Raw genomic sequence first — 16965 nt, forward strand, 5'->3', positions numbered from 1 at the left:
AGGTGGGCATTTCCAGCCATTCGGGTCACTAGTAGCATGAACAACAGGTGGGCTTATCAAGGCATACAGGTCACTGGTGGCACGAGCGACAGGTAGGCATATCCAGGCATACAGGTCACTGGTGGCACGAACAACAGGTGGGCATATCAAGGCATACAGGTCACTGGTGGCATGAACGACAGGTGGGCATATTCAGGCATTCAGGTCACTAGTAGCACGAATGACAGGTGGGCATATCAAGGCATACAGACCACTGGTGGCACGAACAACAGGTGGGCATATCCAGGCCTTCATGTCACTGGTGGCACGAGCAACAGGTGGGCATATCCAGGCATACAGGTCACTGATGGCACGAACAACAGGAGGGCATATCCAGGCCACTGGTGGCACGAACAACATGTGGGCATAGCTAGGTATACAGGTCACTGGTGGCATGAACTACAGGTGGTTGTATCCAGGCATACAAGTCACTGGTGGCAGAAACAACATATGGGCGTACCCTGGCATACAGGTTACTGGTGGCATGAGCAATAGGTTGGATGTGGGGAACCAATTGCCACTAATCCCTGGTTTGGCTGTGGGGAATCATGAAACACTCTACACAAACAAAACACAGATGTTGAATTATTGATGTAGCATTAATTTTGGCCAAAAGGAATATTGCAATGGTACAGAAGGGCAGGGGGCACCATCGAGTGCACAGTAGTTGAAAAATATTCATAAATTGACCGTAGCAGAATAGAATTAGCCACCAATCGTAAGGAGGGGTCAAGCTGTGGCCCCTGTGTAGTAATCACACAGGTAACTCAGGAAAAGATGTTTATTTCTCAACTCCTCACAAGCCACTGACACAACTGCTTCAACATTCTATAGCAAGCTCCCGGTAATTTCAAAGCCCCCACATTCTAGGGTGGACGGAACGTACTACTGTTACTACTTGGGCATGAATTATGTACATATTTAACCAATACTCAATGTCTCTATGTTATGCTGATTTACACATATATATATATATATATATATATATATATACATACATATTTACAATGACAGATGATGTTCTCTACCATTCAATACTTATAACATATATCTCCTTCCCTCACAGAAAGAAAACATAGTCTCTCTGCCACATTGGAACTCTCCGGTCACGTGAACTTATCCTTCTCCGAGAAACACTCGGAACTTGTCCAGCATTGTTCATGGTTCCAGTCTGTTCTTCAGGCCTATTTTCACCTTCATAGCAAGGTACGATGCGATCCATACTCCATACTTTGCCATTCTGTAGTCTGACTACGTTCCGATACACTTCTTTTATTTTAATAGGATCAGAAAATTTGCTTCCGTCACTTGGATTGTACCTGGGGAGTCGGATTCTTATCCATTGGCCTGCACTCCATTGTCTGTCCTTCACTCCAAATTTCCTATTGTACCACTCTACATACTTGCTCTGTTTACGCTTGAAACATTCTGCAGATACATCTCTCTGTTCATGTACTTGTTCTCCCCCTTTTAGCCAATTGGGATTCAATTTAGTACTAGGTTGCCTGCCCTTCAATGATTGGAAAGGTGACAACCCTGTGACTAAATTCGGTGTGTTGTGATACGACCAGAGCATCTCATTGAGTGCTTGATCTCCTTGCACACCTGAAATTTTAGCCGTTTGAATACATACTTTTATTACTCTGTTCATTCTTTCTACTAGCCCATTAGCTTTCGGATTGTACAATGCTGTTCTGAAGTGATGCACTCCCCATTTTTTAAGGAATTCTTTCATGTTATCAGAGGTGAACTGAACTCCATTATCCGTAACCAATGTGCTTGGGATACCTTCTGTCATGAATGCTTCTGTCAGGAATTTAATGGTTTCACTTGTGGTTATTTGGTTAACTATCTTGAACATAGTCCAGCGTGAGTGATAGTCCACTAGAACGAACATATACTGACCTTTGTTCCCCAGATGACTCATAGGACCCAAGATGTCAAGACCAAGTTTATCCCATGGCTTCAAAGGGATCTCCACTGGAGACAGTGGAACTCTACGTGTTGCATGAGATTTATCACTTTCTGCACATGCACAATAATCCTTCACTACTCTCTCTACCTCGTTATCCATATGGGGGAACCAGTAGGTAGCACGCAATTTATTTTTTGTGAGACTGCGCCCTAAATGTCCCTCATGTGCTAATTTTGGTCCTCAGTGCACTAGGGGGTACTATCCTTTCGCCTCTCATAACTAAATCATTAGATATATGAAGTTCAAATCTAACATTCCAGTAGCTTTTTAACTGTTCTTCTACATCCTTTGCCCTATCCGGCCACCCATTTATAATCTTGCTCTTGATTATTTGCAATATTTGGCCTTTCCCTGTTTCTTCAATCCATTCCTTCTTAGTGAGACAAGCGAGATCTATCCAAAATATGGATTCAGCTGCTTGTAAATCCTCTCCTTGTTCCTCCACCTTCCCATCTATTTTGTTATCTGCAGTGGATCTGGACAAGAAATCAGCTATGTTGTTTTTGTTTCCTGGTACATATTCTACACTAAAATTATATCCTTCCAGGCCTAGTAACCATTTGGCTATACGTGGGGTGGCGCGTTCCCTGCCTTGCGTAGTGAATACATTAATTAAAGGTTTGTGGTCCGTTTTAATTACAAATGGTAGACCCCAGAAGAACTTTTTTAAATGTGTTATCGCCCAGAAACAAGCCAATGTTTCCCTCTCTATGGTTGAGTATTTCTTTTCTGCATCATTTAATGCTTTTGACGCAAAAGCTACAATTCTTTCTTGGCCATTAGCTTTCTGACTTATCATGGCTCCCAACCCTAGCCCACTAGCATCTGTGGATACATAAGTTTTTAGTTTAGGATCAAATTTTCCAAGATGTGGTGAATTAATTATGGCTTCTTTAACGTTACAGAATGCTTGTTGACATTCACGACTCCATTCAAATTGAGTGGGTTTTTTTTAAAGTGATCTCAGCGGGGCAGTAATCATAGCAAAGTTCCTTACAAATTTCGCCATGTACTCAGCAAGGCCTAAAAATGATCTGAGTTCCTGTTTGTTTGAGGGGGCTAAGGCTTCCTTAACTGCACTCACCAGATCATTTTTCGGTTTGACGCCCTCCCCCGAAATATTGTGACCCAGGTATTCTACTGATGACACCCCAAACCGACATTTATCTTTCTTAATTGTCATACCAGCCTTATCTAAGGCCTGAAGAACACTCCTTAGAGTTTTGTCATGCTCAGATTTGTTGTTCCCGTAAATCAACACATCATCTTGGAAGCACAACACATGTTCCACATCTCTCAAAATGTTTTGCATGATGCGTTGAAATACAGCTGCCGCCGAGGCCAACCCAAAGGGCATCCTGCGATAACGGTAAGCTCCAAAAGGTGTAATACATGAGGTGAGGGAGCGTGAGGATGGATGAAGCTCCACTTGGTGATACGCTGACGAAAGATCCAACACGCTAAAAATTTTGGCTGGACCCATAGTGCTTAACATTTCATTAATTTTTGGCAGCGGGAACCTCTCTACCCAAATGTTCGCATTTAAATCCCTGAGATCTACACACACACGCAATCCATGACCACTTGATTTCTTGGTGATCACGACTGGAGCAACCCATAATGCACTGTCAATTGGTTCTATGACTCCTAACTGTTCCAAACGTACCAGTTCCTGTTTTAGAGGTTCTCTCATCATTAGTGGCACAGGCCTCACCCTATGTGCAACGGGAACTGCACCTTCTTTAAGTATGATTTTGTGCTGATAATTTACTAATCGACCCAGTTTATCTTCAAAGAGGCTAGGAAATTCATCACATACAATGTAATCATTCTCTGGATTTCCCACTAACCAAACTGGTTCCTCCCTGTTAGGGTCTAAGCGTATCCCTAGATCACGTTGGTGTTCCCAACCTAATAAATTCGAGCCCTTGCTGGTAAAGTACACCTTGCCCTTAGTCGATCTACCCTTAAAAGTTATCTGCATAGATATCATTCCCTTTAGGGGTATTGGATCACTATTGTACCCTCCCGGACTGATGTCCGCTGGTTGCAACTCATACCCCTTATCCTTGAATTTACTCTTGTAAGTGTCAAAGTTTATAAACGTAAATGGTGAACATGAATCAGCATATACTTTTATTCGTTCTCCATCGAGATCTATTTCACATGTTGGATACTTGGTCTTCATGTCTGTGACCTCATTACTCTCTTTCACTTGCAGTACAAATTTGTTATGATTGTCTTGGGTCTCTTCCACTTTATGTACGGTTTTTCTACCATAATTCTCATTTTTCTCTCCCTTACAAACCCTTGCATAGTGCCCCTTGTTCCCACACTTTCTGCATATGCAATTTCGGGCTGGGCAATCTGGGTTGTTAGCCAAATGTTTCACACTACCACACCTGAAACACCTATTCCTATAGTTCCCTACAATACTTTTCTTACTAGTGATTTCTTGAATCTTGTGTTCCTCAAATCCACTATGTTCCTTACTTTCTTGGTAAGATGTTGGTTTCACTTCCATTAGAATTTTTAAAAGCCTTTATACATTCTGCTGTTTGCTCAATGCTTTTAGCTACTTCAATGGCTTCCTTCAAAGAAGGGCTTGTAGTTAAAAGTCTTTCCTGTACTTTGCTATTATTGGTACATCTCACCAATTGGTCTCTAATAAGGGAGTCTTCAAGGTGGCCAAAATCGCAGGTCGCTGCCAGACCTCTCAGACAAGCTATGTAACTTGAGACTCTCTCTTCCCTTCCTTGGACTCTACTGAAAAACTTGTGTCTTTCTAACATGATATTTACTTTTACTCCAAAATGTCCTTCTAATTTTTTAAGAGTCTCATCGTATACATCCAGCTCTCCATCCACATCCTCCTCCTCCTCCCCATAATCCGTTAAATTGTCATACACTTTACGCCCATGTACACCTAAATTGTGCAACAAAATATGCTGTTTCCTTAGTGGGGAAAACTTTTCTCCACCGATCGCTATTAGGTAAGATTCAAATTAACTTCTCCAGTCCTTCCCTAATAGGTTAGGTTCCCCTGCATCATTTAGGAAAGGAGGAGGTTGAGTCATGCTAGCTGCAGCCATGTTCCTACAGTTTTTTGTTGTTGTTTTTTTTAATATATATCACTCACAGTGTATTATACTTCCCGAGACTGTACTATTGAATCCAATGAGCATTTACCATTCACACTATATCGCAATATTTCCTTTTTTTTTTTTCCACATAGATTATAATCATCTAACTAAATATTTCTTAACTACAACACAGCTCTATTGGTAAAGACTTTATACCTTCTTGAAGAGTTAATGAGTTCTATTGACACCGCTTGGAAAAGCAGGAGGTTATTCCCACACTAAGAACAACACAACGATTGAAATACTGACAGCATATGAACAGTCCTTAATGACTTCGTTAACATGTCAACAAGACATTCTGGGAAATGTAGAATCTTAAGTACTTGACGCGATGCAGAGGCTTTGCTAACCACAACAAGGAAATAAATGCTGCCGAAGTGTTCCCCCGGGAACTACTTCCCGATGACGCCCTCGCAACGCGCCACGCAGGAAGGCTCTCGGAGGTGTTTCCTGACGCGAGTCTAAACTGCAGTCCAATCGCGTCTCTGGCCACTCGGGAACTGCCTCCCAATGACGCCTTTAACAGCGCTAAGTAGGAAGGCTCTAATACGTGTACTGACGAGATTCAGAGCAGCAGTTCAGTCGCATCTGCTCTTTGGTTTATTGTTCTGTTTGGACGGACTTCCGATGCAGGAAGGAACGCTTCCTAGCCGATTAGAAGTGCTCCGGTTCAGCCGTGTCTCCACATATGTTTAGCGTCCAGGTCTGACGCACTCTCGCTGAACCAAGGAAACGCCTCACTAGCGCCACTTACTTGATTGAAATAAAGAGGTGCTTCCTCGCCTATCACCTCTCGCTTCAACTTGCAATTCTCGGCGTGGAGTATACTATACCCCCCATGCTGCTGCGGAGATCGCCTTCCTTACACCTTCACGAGTGATAGCATGACTTGTAGACTGGTCTGCTCCAAAACCTCCACGGCGGAAAGATAATCTAGAACTCACTCTGCTTTGTCTGGTTGATTGAAGAAAGATAATTCATCTGCTTCGCTGCTCACCTGTGGACCTCTCAGGACTACGTCAACCGAGCAGAAGAGTGGCCAACTAACAGGTACAGGGGTGAGGAGTCACACTGCCCCTGCGCAGTTCTTTACTTGCAGATAAGAAATCCCATCCTCGTCGCCAATTTAAGTTATCCTGTAGTAATCACACAGGTAACTCAGGAAAAGATGTTTATTTCTCAACTCCTCACAAGTCACTGACACAACTGCTTCAACATTCTATAGCAAGCTCCCGGTAATTCCAAAGTCCCCACATTCTAGGGTGGACGGAACGTACTACTGTTACTACTTGGGCATGAATTATGTACATATTTAACCAATACTCAATGTCTCTATGTTATGCTGATTTACACATATATATATATACATATTTACAATGACAGATGATGTTCTCTACCATTCAATACTTATAACACCCTGACATGGAGGCGAGCTGTCAGGGCTTCATGACATCAGTGGACGTGAAAAATGACAGTGGACTGCCCCCATAGCTGCTACAAGAGCAGTCATACAAAGACTGAGAACTGGATGTAACCACCACGAGCATAGCGGGGAACATATCAGAGGGACTTTGCTCTGTTATATTGATTTGTATACCACACTAATCACCCGAGAGAGAGAGAGGGTATCCAGGCGCTTGACTTTGGGACATGAAATGCTCTGGAGCAGTAAGTGAACCCCTGTTTACCCCTGAAATGGGTAAAATGGGTCTGACAGGGATTATCGTGTAAATCTGCTCAAGGTCACACATTGTACATAATTAGGGAATGGTAAAAGATGTATGTTAATGGGCTGAGTGTGAGGGCTGGGGGTACGAATATGGGGAGGGATTGTGAGAATGATGTTGCTTGTGGATTTTTTGGGTATACCTTGGAGACTGACAGCTCTCTGTAACACTGTGCACCTTCAGCACATCAACTGATATATGATTCTCCATTTTACTGATCTACAAAAAAACAATAATGAACAAGTTATTAAAAGGGGGCAGGATGGGTACACCATGACCCCCAGGACCATGTGGGGGTCTTAAAGGGACATCCCATTAGTTAAACATTTAAGACAATAATAATAATTTGGCTACACGTAACATGGTCACAGCTCCCGGTAACACAGCATCCTGGGGAATCACACAGACAACGGAGGGTGGGAGAGAGGGGTTGTGACTGAAAGCTCACAACAGAGGGCAGCAGAGAGGGGCTGGGGCAGCAAGCTGACAGTGGAGGTTGGGCGGAAGGCCCTGGGGAAGCTAGCTGGCAAAGGCAGACGGGAAGAGCTGGGAAAGCCCATGGACAACGGAGGACGGGTTAGAGGACCTGGGGCAGTAAGCTGACAATGACACAGCAGCGGCTCATCCGTAAAAGTCAACCTTACAGATACTTTTCTGGCTCAGGTCAGGCAACAAGGAGTTGGATCTGTGCTAAATGGGCAGACTCTCAACTTTGCTGGGCTGAAGAGGTCACAGCCCTGTGAGCGTGACCTCTTCAGCCTAGCAAAGGGGTCCAGAGGCCCTCCCCTCATGATGAGGGGTAATGTCTCTGATTGCTTTGGACCTGGGTGCTTCAGTTTTAAGCCCAGAAGCACCCAGGGCCGAATGTCAATCTCAGTGTCAATCAGTGACACCTCATCACAGAGTGGGGTGGGGTCAGCAGTCTCACTGACCCCATCTCACTTTGTGACGAGGTGGGAGTGATGCCTTCCCTTATTGGCTGACCTTACGCCAGCCAATGAGGGAAGGCAGCAGCCCCAACCCTCCTCGGACCTCTGAGGCTTGTGATTGATGCCTTTCCTCATTGGCTAACTTGTCAGAGCTGCTGAGGTAAGTTTTATTTTATTTTGTATATTTGGTGCATGTGTGCATGTATGAATGTATTTGCATTTGTGAGAGAGTGTTGTGAATGGGTGTGCGAGTGCGTGTGTGAATGAATGTGTGCCTCTTAAAATTATCGGCCACCACAGCAATCTGGCAAGGGAGGGAGGACAGGAAGGCCTGGAGTAGCAAGCTGACAATGGAGAGTTGGCAGGAGGGGAGAATTATCAAGCTGGCAACAGAAGGTGGGTAGAGGGGACTAGGGAAGGACATGGACAAGGGAGATCAGATAGCAAGGGCTTGAGCAGCAAACTGACCAACAGAAGGTGGGTGGGAAGGGCTGGGTCAGCAACCTGGCAATGGAAATAACCTATAAGGGGGCAGGGAAGGCTCACCCTGACCCCAGGGCCATGTGGGAGAGTCCCAATGGACCCCCTTTTGGTTAATCTTTTTTTTTATAATTCAGGGCACGAGTACTGTGGTCCCAGCTCTGAGTAGTGTAGAACCAAGCGTGACAAAGCGTGTGGTTATGTACTACTGGTATTGGTACTGCGCTATTAAAAAAATGATTGCAAAAAAAAATAGAATGCAAGGGTTTGGTGATAAACAAGACCCTGTGGCCAACCAGCACTGTGAGGAATATAGGGTATGCAAGTGGGGGCTGGCCAATGCCAGCTGGTTGGTCACAGGGTTAACTAAAGGTTGTACACAGCAGGAGGTGACTGCTCTAGGTAGGGGTGGGCACAGACCCTGCTGCTAACTTGCCAAGGTGCACAGCCAAAGCCCATGCACAGCGGGGGTGTTGGATGTCCCTGGGGGGAGTTGCGCTTAGGCTCCGCAGCCAACTCCGAGCTACACACCGCTTGTAGGTAGGTGCAGGGATTTAGCCACCTGTGGTGGGTGTGGACGTAGGGTCTGGCCAGAGACCAGGACATGTGGCTGACTTACCACTGCGCATGGCCATAGACTATGTACAAGGATAGGTTGGACTCCCACGGGGACTGGGTTGGGCCTGGGCAGCCTCCCACTCTGCATGTCATGAGCAGTGGGTGGTTGGCTGTCCATAGGGGAGCTGAGCACAAGGCCTGGTGGAGGCCAGGCCCTGTAGCAATGCCCCCTTTGGCCGTGAACAGTGGGGGTGGGGGAGTTGGCCACCCGTGGGGACATTAGTGCATGTGTATATGGACTTTAAGCTAGTGTTTTTCATCTATTGGTCTAATCTAGTATCAGTCACATTTTGTTGAGTCCACCAAAGGTCCAGAGAATAAAGCCGGAGCAATGAGTTGGTCCATTTTAGTCACTGGTTCTCTTTTGTGGGAGTGCCTTTCTACACTCATTTTGCCGTTTAGACACATGTTACCGGATGGATTTAGCATATCCAAAAACAACCATTTCACAATTACAAAACACAGATATTTTGCAAATTGTAGGCTTTGCAACCACAAAATGGCTTTGTACATCCGGCCATGTGCCTTTAAACCCTCGTGCTCTCTTAAAGTGTGGAGTATCAGTGGTACTGCTGCAGCTAGCTCAGAACAAGTACCTTCCACAAAAATAAGGCGATCAGTCGAATCAAACCACAGTCAGGCCTTGCTATTTTCCCCATGTCTCCAGTGGAACCTATTTAACATTCTCCCTCTGTCTGTGAATTGCTGTGCTAGTATCTGAAAGCCACTTGCAACACTGAATCTAACATACAAGGCTAAAATATAATTAAAATCAGCCTAGTTTTCAATCAGAAAATCCGATGTCAGACTAAAAAGGACTCTATTTCAAACATGTTTCACAAAAGCAGGATATCAAACAGAATTCAAGGAAAATGGGAAGGGGGTCTGATGCAGAGGAAGTCTTTCTTCTGGCTTCATCCAATCTTTCTTTGTCTCCTGCTGAAAGCTACTCACAGATGTCCTTTAAAGATGGCCGCCTTCTTTGTGCACAAAGGTTTTGTAAACCGTAAGCCTTTTTCAAGAAACTGCGTAGACTCAAAACCAAAAATAAGGTAACATAACATTTTAGGTCCTGTTTTAGCAAAAGACCAATGAGATAACTGACTGTGCATGAAATGTGAAGGTCTCATGTTTGAATGATGGCTAACTCCACCTATCACCATTGAGGACTAGTGAGTTGGTCATATTATGTAGGGAGGGCACCCTATGTGCGTGTAAGGGCTCATACATGTGAATTCACCAAAATGCCGCGGGTAGCATAAGTGACATCACAGGACACAGGGTAGGGGGCAATGGGGTCAACATTTTTTACGCAATTGAAGTACTGTTCATGGTTAGTGCCAAAATGTTGGTGCACTCTGAACAGTAAATAGGGGCCCATTATAACCATTGGTGTGCCCCCAATTAACGCCTGCTCTCAGCAGGCTTTAAAAATGCCCAAATAATGTTGCAAAGAAATCTCTTAGATTTCTTTGTGCCATTTTTTTGGTCCCCCTATTGGGTGAAAGGCCCCCTTACAAACATTATGCCTGGCACAGGCACAATGTGGCGCAAGGGGTTACAAAGTGGCACAATGCATGCAAGCGTGGTGATTTTGTTCTCGTTGGGCCTAATTAGCATCACAAAAAGTAAAGCTAATGTGGAGCAAGAAGGCGCTAGGGCCTCTTAAATCTAGGCCTTAGTGAGGGCAAGTCAATGTGAGTGACAGAGCGAGTTTGTGAGAAAGAATAGGTGAGTGTGAGTAGGCTTCAGTACAAGTGCCTGTGAGTGAGAGTGAGTGAGTCCAAATGAATGAGCGAGAGAGCTAGAGTGAGTGCAAGTGAGCGAGACTGAATGAGTGAGTGTACAACAATGAGCAAGTCATGAGTGAGTCCAAATGAATGAGCTAGAGAGCTAGAGTGAGTGCAAGTGAGCGAGACTGAATGAGTGAGTGTGCAACAATGAGCCAGTCATGAGTGTAAGAAAGTGAGTTCAAGTGAGTGCGAGTAAGAGTATGAGTGGGTAACTCCAAATGATTAGTGAGAATGAATGTGTGAGAGTGAATGCAAGTGAGTTAGGATGAGTGAGAGAAGACTGCAAATTAAACTGAAGAAAAGTGAGTGTGAGAGAGACTGAATGTGAGTGAGTGAATGTAAATGAGCATGAGAGAGAAATGTGTGTTATGTTTGGGAGTCTGCTTTTGGCCTTTGCATATCGAAGGTAATTCTTGGTTGGTGCAGATCCAGCAGTGTTACACCCATGGCAAAATGTTGACCCCAGCATTCTCTTGGTAATACTTGGCATTTTGGGTGCCCATGGCAAAATGATGTCAATGGCATACTGCATGTAATTCTTGGCATTCGTGACTAGAGGTGTCTGGTAATTCAAGCAGGAGGGGAGGGGTGGGCACACATAATTATTCACCCATCTACACACTTGCTCCCCCATGCATTCACATGCATGCACACATACACCCATCCATTCACAGCAGGCACTCACAAATAAACATACATTCATACATACACACACGCTTGCACAAACATGGTTCCAGAAGGGTTGGGACTGCCACCTCCCCCAAGTGCCTGACCTTAGATCAGCCAATGAAGGAAGGAGGCGGGCCCTACCTTGTCACAGAGGGGGGGTGGGGTCAGGGAGACCGCTCACTCGACCCCACTCAGTGACTAGGCGTCAATGATAGATACTCAGTCTTGGGCGCTTGAGGGCTTAAAACTGAAGCCCGCAGGCCCAAAGATATCAGTGACTCTGTCTTTCATCATGATGGGGAGGGCCTTGAGGCACTTTGCTGGGCTGAAGAGGTCACACCCACTGGGCTGTGACATCTTCAGCTCTTCAAAGTGCACCTGGCTGCCTGGCCTGAAAATATAGGCTGTCTGTTACCTTTGTTCAGCCTGACAGACACTGTTCGCCAACAAGTGGAGGGCGTGGCCCCTCCACCCCTAAGGACAGACCACTGCTGCCTGTGACAAAAGGCTGGCACATGAAAGGTAATTCATGGCATTTGGGGCATCGGTGGGAGAATGCTGTACCTGCTTAGTGGAGATACTTTGTGTCATAAGCGGGGCATACGGGGGGGGTGGCAACCATGACAAAATGGTGGTCCTGACATACTGGAGGCACTTTTTGTCCTAAAGGTTCATCCATGATACATGGGAGGTATTAACAGCCACATTTTAGCCCTGACATGGAGCAGTAAATTGTTGCCATTTTGGGCAGTCATGGTAGTTGGCATACGGAGGCACCCTTAATATATCATAGAACAAAGGGGTACACTCTTGGAGCAAATCAGGCTATTTCAGAACCTATGGCTTTTAGTACATTTAAAGTGAAAAATGGTGCTTTAAAATGCTCTAATTTAACCATTTTTTTCAACATTTCCGTGAGAGGGTGGTCACCCCCTCTAAAATCCTCCTATGAGAAGTTCGGCTCCCTCGCAGGAGTTGCAGGCAGAGACACGCCAAGCCACTTCTAAAGATCCCCTGCCCTCACTGATAGTAAGACTGACTAGCGACGACCTTCAGTGTAATGCAGCTGGCGCTGCGTGCTTTAAAAATAGTCAAAATAAAAATAACACAGAGCCTTCTTGTGGGAAGCGGCCTCGGGGCTTGGGGCGCCGGAAGTGATGGGCATTTATTGAGCTCACATTGTGATCCCAGCATCTCCCGGAGAGGGAATGAAGCCCTAATTGGGCCTGACAAAGCAGTGAGATTTCAAAGCAGCCATACAATTCTACGGAAGCGCAGTAAATAGAGGGATTCTCAGCATTGGGGCGCAGCCCACACCGGCGCAGCATTCATCCTACAGAATGATTGCATTAAAGTCAGTAGTCTGTGCCGCTGAGGGGGTGCCCCCTGTGACCCACGCCAGGTAATGGGACCCCGAAGATGCACTTGAAAAACACAGGAGCCACTGAGCAGCGGGCGCCCCGAGCCAGCCCGGGGGTCCCCTCCTGAAGAAGAACAGTCCTCCTGCCAAGGAGCCCCAAGAAGGATACATCTCTTCTGCCCCCGGGCACCTCTCGGAGCCTGTTAGTGGGGGCCAAGAAACAACCTTTGTTTGGAGAAACCCGTCACTTTAGTTTGGCCGACAAAACATGTAAGAAACTTAAATGGCACATTAGATTTGGAGAGGACACAGGTCTCTTCTTCAGACGTGGACAGGATTTAACTGAAAGGGCAAGTGTGCATCAGACAAGACTAGTTCATCTGACCAGAACTGTGTCTTACATCCTTGAACCTCTAAGGTCGCAGAGGTCATTGGAGAATCGGAGAGCAAAGCCCTGCTGATCCGAGCTTTCAAATGGAAAGAGCTTTATGCAGTGCTAAATTTGTGCTTGTTGCTTCCGGTGCTGAGCACCGACACTTATTTCTGAGGGCCGGCGCTTAATTTTCTGCCTCAAGCTTGTTATTGCAAGCAAAAGACACATGTGGGAAAATCGAGGAAGAGAAAAACGAAAAAGCGTCTGAGATGGAGAAAGCTGCAGGAGTGAGCTGAAGGGGCCGGGAGTGGCTGTAAATGGATTAATGGGGTCCGAGATGGCTTCCGGGTTACGCTGCCTCAGTATCCCGTGCTCGCACATTTAATTGCAGCAGTTCAGGAGGGCTTTGGGCACCGGCACGTTTTTATTTGCAAATTAAGCACTGGGTTTATGCTGTCTGTGTTTGGGGTGAAAAAGCTAATAACTGAAATAAATACCACTATCTCCAGTGTGTCTTAGGGTCCACGTCAACAGCTTCTCAAAAGTCACTCCTGGACTATATGGGCATATTTATGTCTTTTGAGGCGCCGAGCGCTGCGCTCCCTGCATCACTGGAAAAGGCAGGAAGGCGCCATATTTATCCAACATGGCGCATTCTTTCACTTTCCCTTGCGCTGGCACCGTTTTGGCTGCCTAGCGACAACGCAGGTACCCTTGCACTATTGTGCAAGGGTGGCTGCGTTGCATTCAGGATTGTTTGTGTACACAAAGGGAAACCTTTCCACACAAAAACAATCCAGAGATGCGTTTTCCTTTTTCTATGTGTGCTGCAGGATCTGACTTAAGGCTTGCATTGCATCGTTTTTGCATTACGTGGTCCAAAAGTAATGCAAACTGGGTCATAAATACGGCCCTATGAGTCTGCAAAATTATAATCCTAACCTTGATGTTCAACAAAGGTAGAAGACCTTGCACCCTTACAAAGTTGTGAACTATGTTACCCTTGCAAAGCTGTGTTTGCAAGTGAACTTTCCTGAAAAAAATATTTTTGGCATAGATTTTTCTATTAAAATCCCAATCTTGTTCCACAAACCACTTACTCCAAGATAAAATGAAAAACAAACCATTCTTCGCTTCAGCAAGAAGAACGACAAAAAGCAAGAACGCACCAGCGATGTAACACCATCAGGCAAACCTTGCAGAGGTTCCCACCCTCAGCGCACACAAATGTCCTACCGCCAGCATCCTCCTCACCAAGGACAAATCTGTCTTCCTCCAATCCCGGAAATCTGAATGCTCAGCAGATAACATCTTCCCACCTGAAGTTGTGAAGAAGATAACGGGAGGCCTGGTGTTGTATATTGTGTAGGTTACTTTAAATATATTTCTTGGTTTTCAATCCTGGTCTCATGCCAGTTCTTTTCTTCAAAAGATTCTGGCTCTAGAATTAATGGAGTTGGAGAGTTGAGATGGCTGGACCTCCCACCTCAGAGACCTGCACTGGCTCCCAGTCAACAAGCGCATCACATACAAACTCCTGATCCACACCTACAAGGCACTACACAACATAGCACCGGCATACCTCACCCACCGCCTCGCCTTCTACGTGAACAACAAACAACTCTATTCGTCCCAGATCGCCCTCGCAGCAGTTACCAAGATCCAGAAAAGCCCAGCAGGAGGAAGATCCTTCTCCTACCTCACAGCCCAGACATGGAATGCGCTACCTCTCAAACTCAGACAGATCGCATCAATCAAGCAGTTCAGGAAAGACCTCAAGACCTGGCTTTTCGATTGAGCAGCATGCCCACAAACAGCACCTTTAGACCCTATAGGTGATTAGCCACGCTATAGAAATCACTAATTGAATGATTGATTGACTTCAGGCTGATACTGTGCTGTTCTATAATAAATCTTTGAAAACTTAAAATGACTCCAGATTTGTGAATTTAATACCTGGTCACTCCTAAGGAACAAAATCAGTGCTTCCTTTAGCCAAGATGTCTTCCTGAACACTAGTACCAGATGGGTCCTGCATTTCCTGTAGAAGCCCAGCTTGCACCCAGAGGTGCTCACTAACCACCAACCATTAAGTAACCTACTGTTCCTGGGAGAGATCACTGCTAGGGCTGCCGAGCTCCAATAGAAGATCTTTATTAGAAATGGGGTTCCTGGTTGGCTAGGGTGGACACCTAAGCCAGACAGTAACCACCACTATAGTCAGGGCAAGGGGGGTACACACCTAAGATAACCCCTGCTCACCCCCTTGGTAGCTTTGGACAGAGAGCAGTGAGGCTTATTCCAAAAGCAATGTGTGAAGCGTTTGCACAACACAACAGCACAGTGACACAATAAATACACAACAAAAGAGACTTCACAACAAGATGCGTAAAAATAAACTGGTAATTGCATACACAGACTGTAGACCAAAACAACAGGAATCAATAATACTTTGCTAAACAGGCAATTGTCAAACCATGATTCATAATAATGCAACATAAAGCAACATATTTCCATATAGCCCATAGCATCAAATATCACCCTCTCAGTGCATATCAAAACACGTCACACCATGTATGCCTCATGCCAGTAGAATACAAAATGCCATAGAATATACCTTAGGTTGTGACAGATGCAGCATCAAAATGAGGGCAGGAGTACACAGGACAAATATATCATGCCTTCCAGAACCACCTTCCAAGTGAAGGTCTCTGTGCAACTGCGCTTCCTTTACCAGATATGCGGCAGTGCAAACTCGCCACGTCTAGCACAAGAGCTCCTGAGCTCCAGTTATGGTAAAGGTGGTAAACTATTCTCAGCAGGACGGGTCCTCTGTTGAGGTTTCCGTCCGGTCCTGAGAGGGATATATACGTATATAAAAATACAAGGCCCCCGCAACCAAGGGTAACTCCACTACATGGTGGGGAGCACACACTGCTCTCACAATGACAGGGCACGCGGGGTCCCCAGCGTATACCAGCAATTTACCAGGCAGCCTCTCGCGTTGGCGCAGGATAGCTGCTCACTCCAGCAGCTTCCGTCTAAACCGCCTTGATACCGATAGCGTGTCCGATTCCCTCCAAGCCTTCTCGGACCACTGTCTTGGTGCGCCACTAGGCTGCTGCCCATAGGCAGATGACGCTGCGGCTCAGGTTCCAATGGCTATCCTCCTCCTTAGACGAGCGGGGTTGTCGATCACAGGCACATCTGTGGGCCCCCTCTTGCCCACATAAGCAGGGGAGCAGGCTCACGCTCTCCACATGACTCGGGTCGTGGCGGTGAAGGGTCACCAAAGTGGATGTCTGCTTGTTCCCCAGGTACACGGGCTAGAGCGGGCCTCGTCCACACTCCCATACGCCACAATACTCCTCACTCTCCACTAGCCCCGGCCCAAAGGGGGGAGAAATGACACAGCCCTTCCCTAAAGAGGGCAGAGGACTCTCAATGTGCTCGCTAGGTATCAAGGGGGCAGCGCTCCCTGTGCTGTCCTTGGAGGGACACCCTCACACTTCCTCCTGGGCAAAAGCGCTCTCCCAGAGCTAATAAAGTGCTTCCCTCCACAATCAGAAGTATGAAGCAGTGGGGAAAGTGGCACACCACCTAGCCCCTGGAGACAACTGGGGAACACAGGGCAGATGGCAAGCAACAGGCCATCACACCAGGATCCTTGTGGAAGTTCTTCTTGTGGCTCAGCAGGCCACAGGTAAGCACAACACAAGTCAGTCCAATGGCGGTTCCTTATAGCATCACAGCAGCATTTGGTTCCAGGTGCATGCAGTGTCTAAAAACATGGGGCACATTGTAATTGTACTCAATTTGTCTTTGATCTCAGGGGCACTTCAAAGGACTTTTAGAAGTG

This window comes from Pleurodeles waltl, chromosome 3_2, assembly GCF_031143425.1.
Source record: "Pleurodeles waltl isolate 20211129_DDA chromosome 3_2, aPleWal1.hap1.20221129, whole genome shotgun sequence".
NCBI classification, from domain to species: Eukaryota; Metazoa; Chordata; class Amphibia; order Caudata; family Salamandridae; genus Pleurodeles; species Pleurodeles waltl.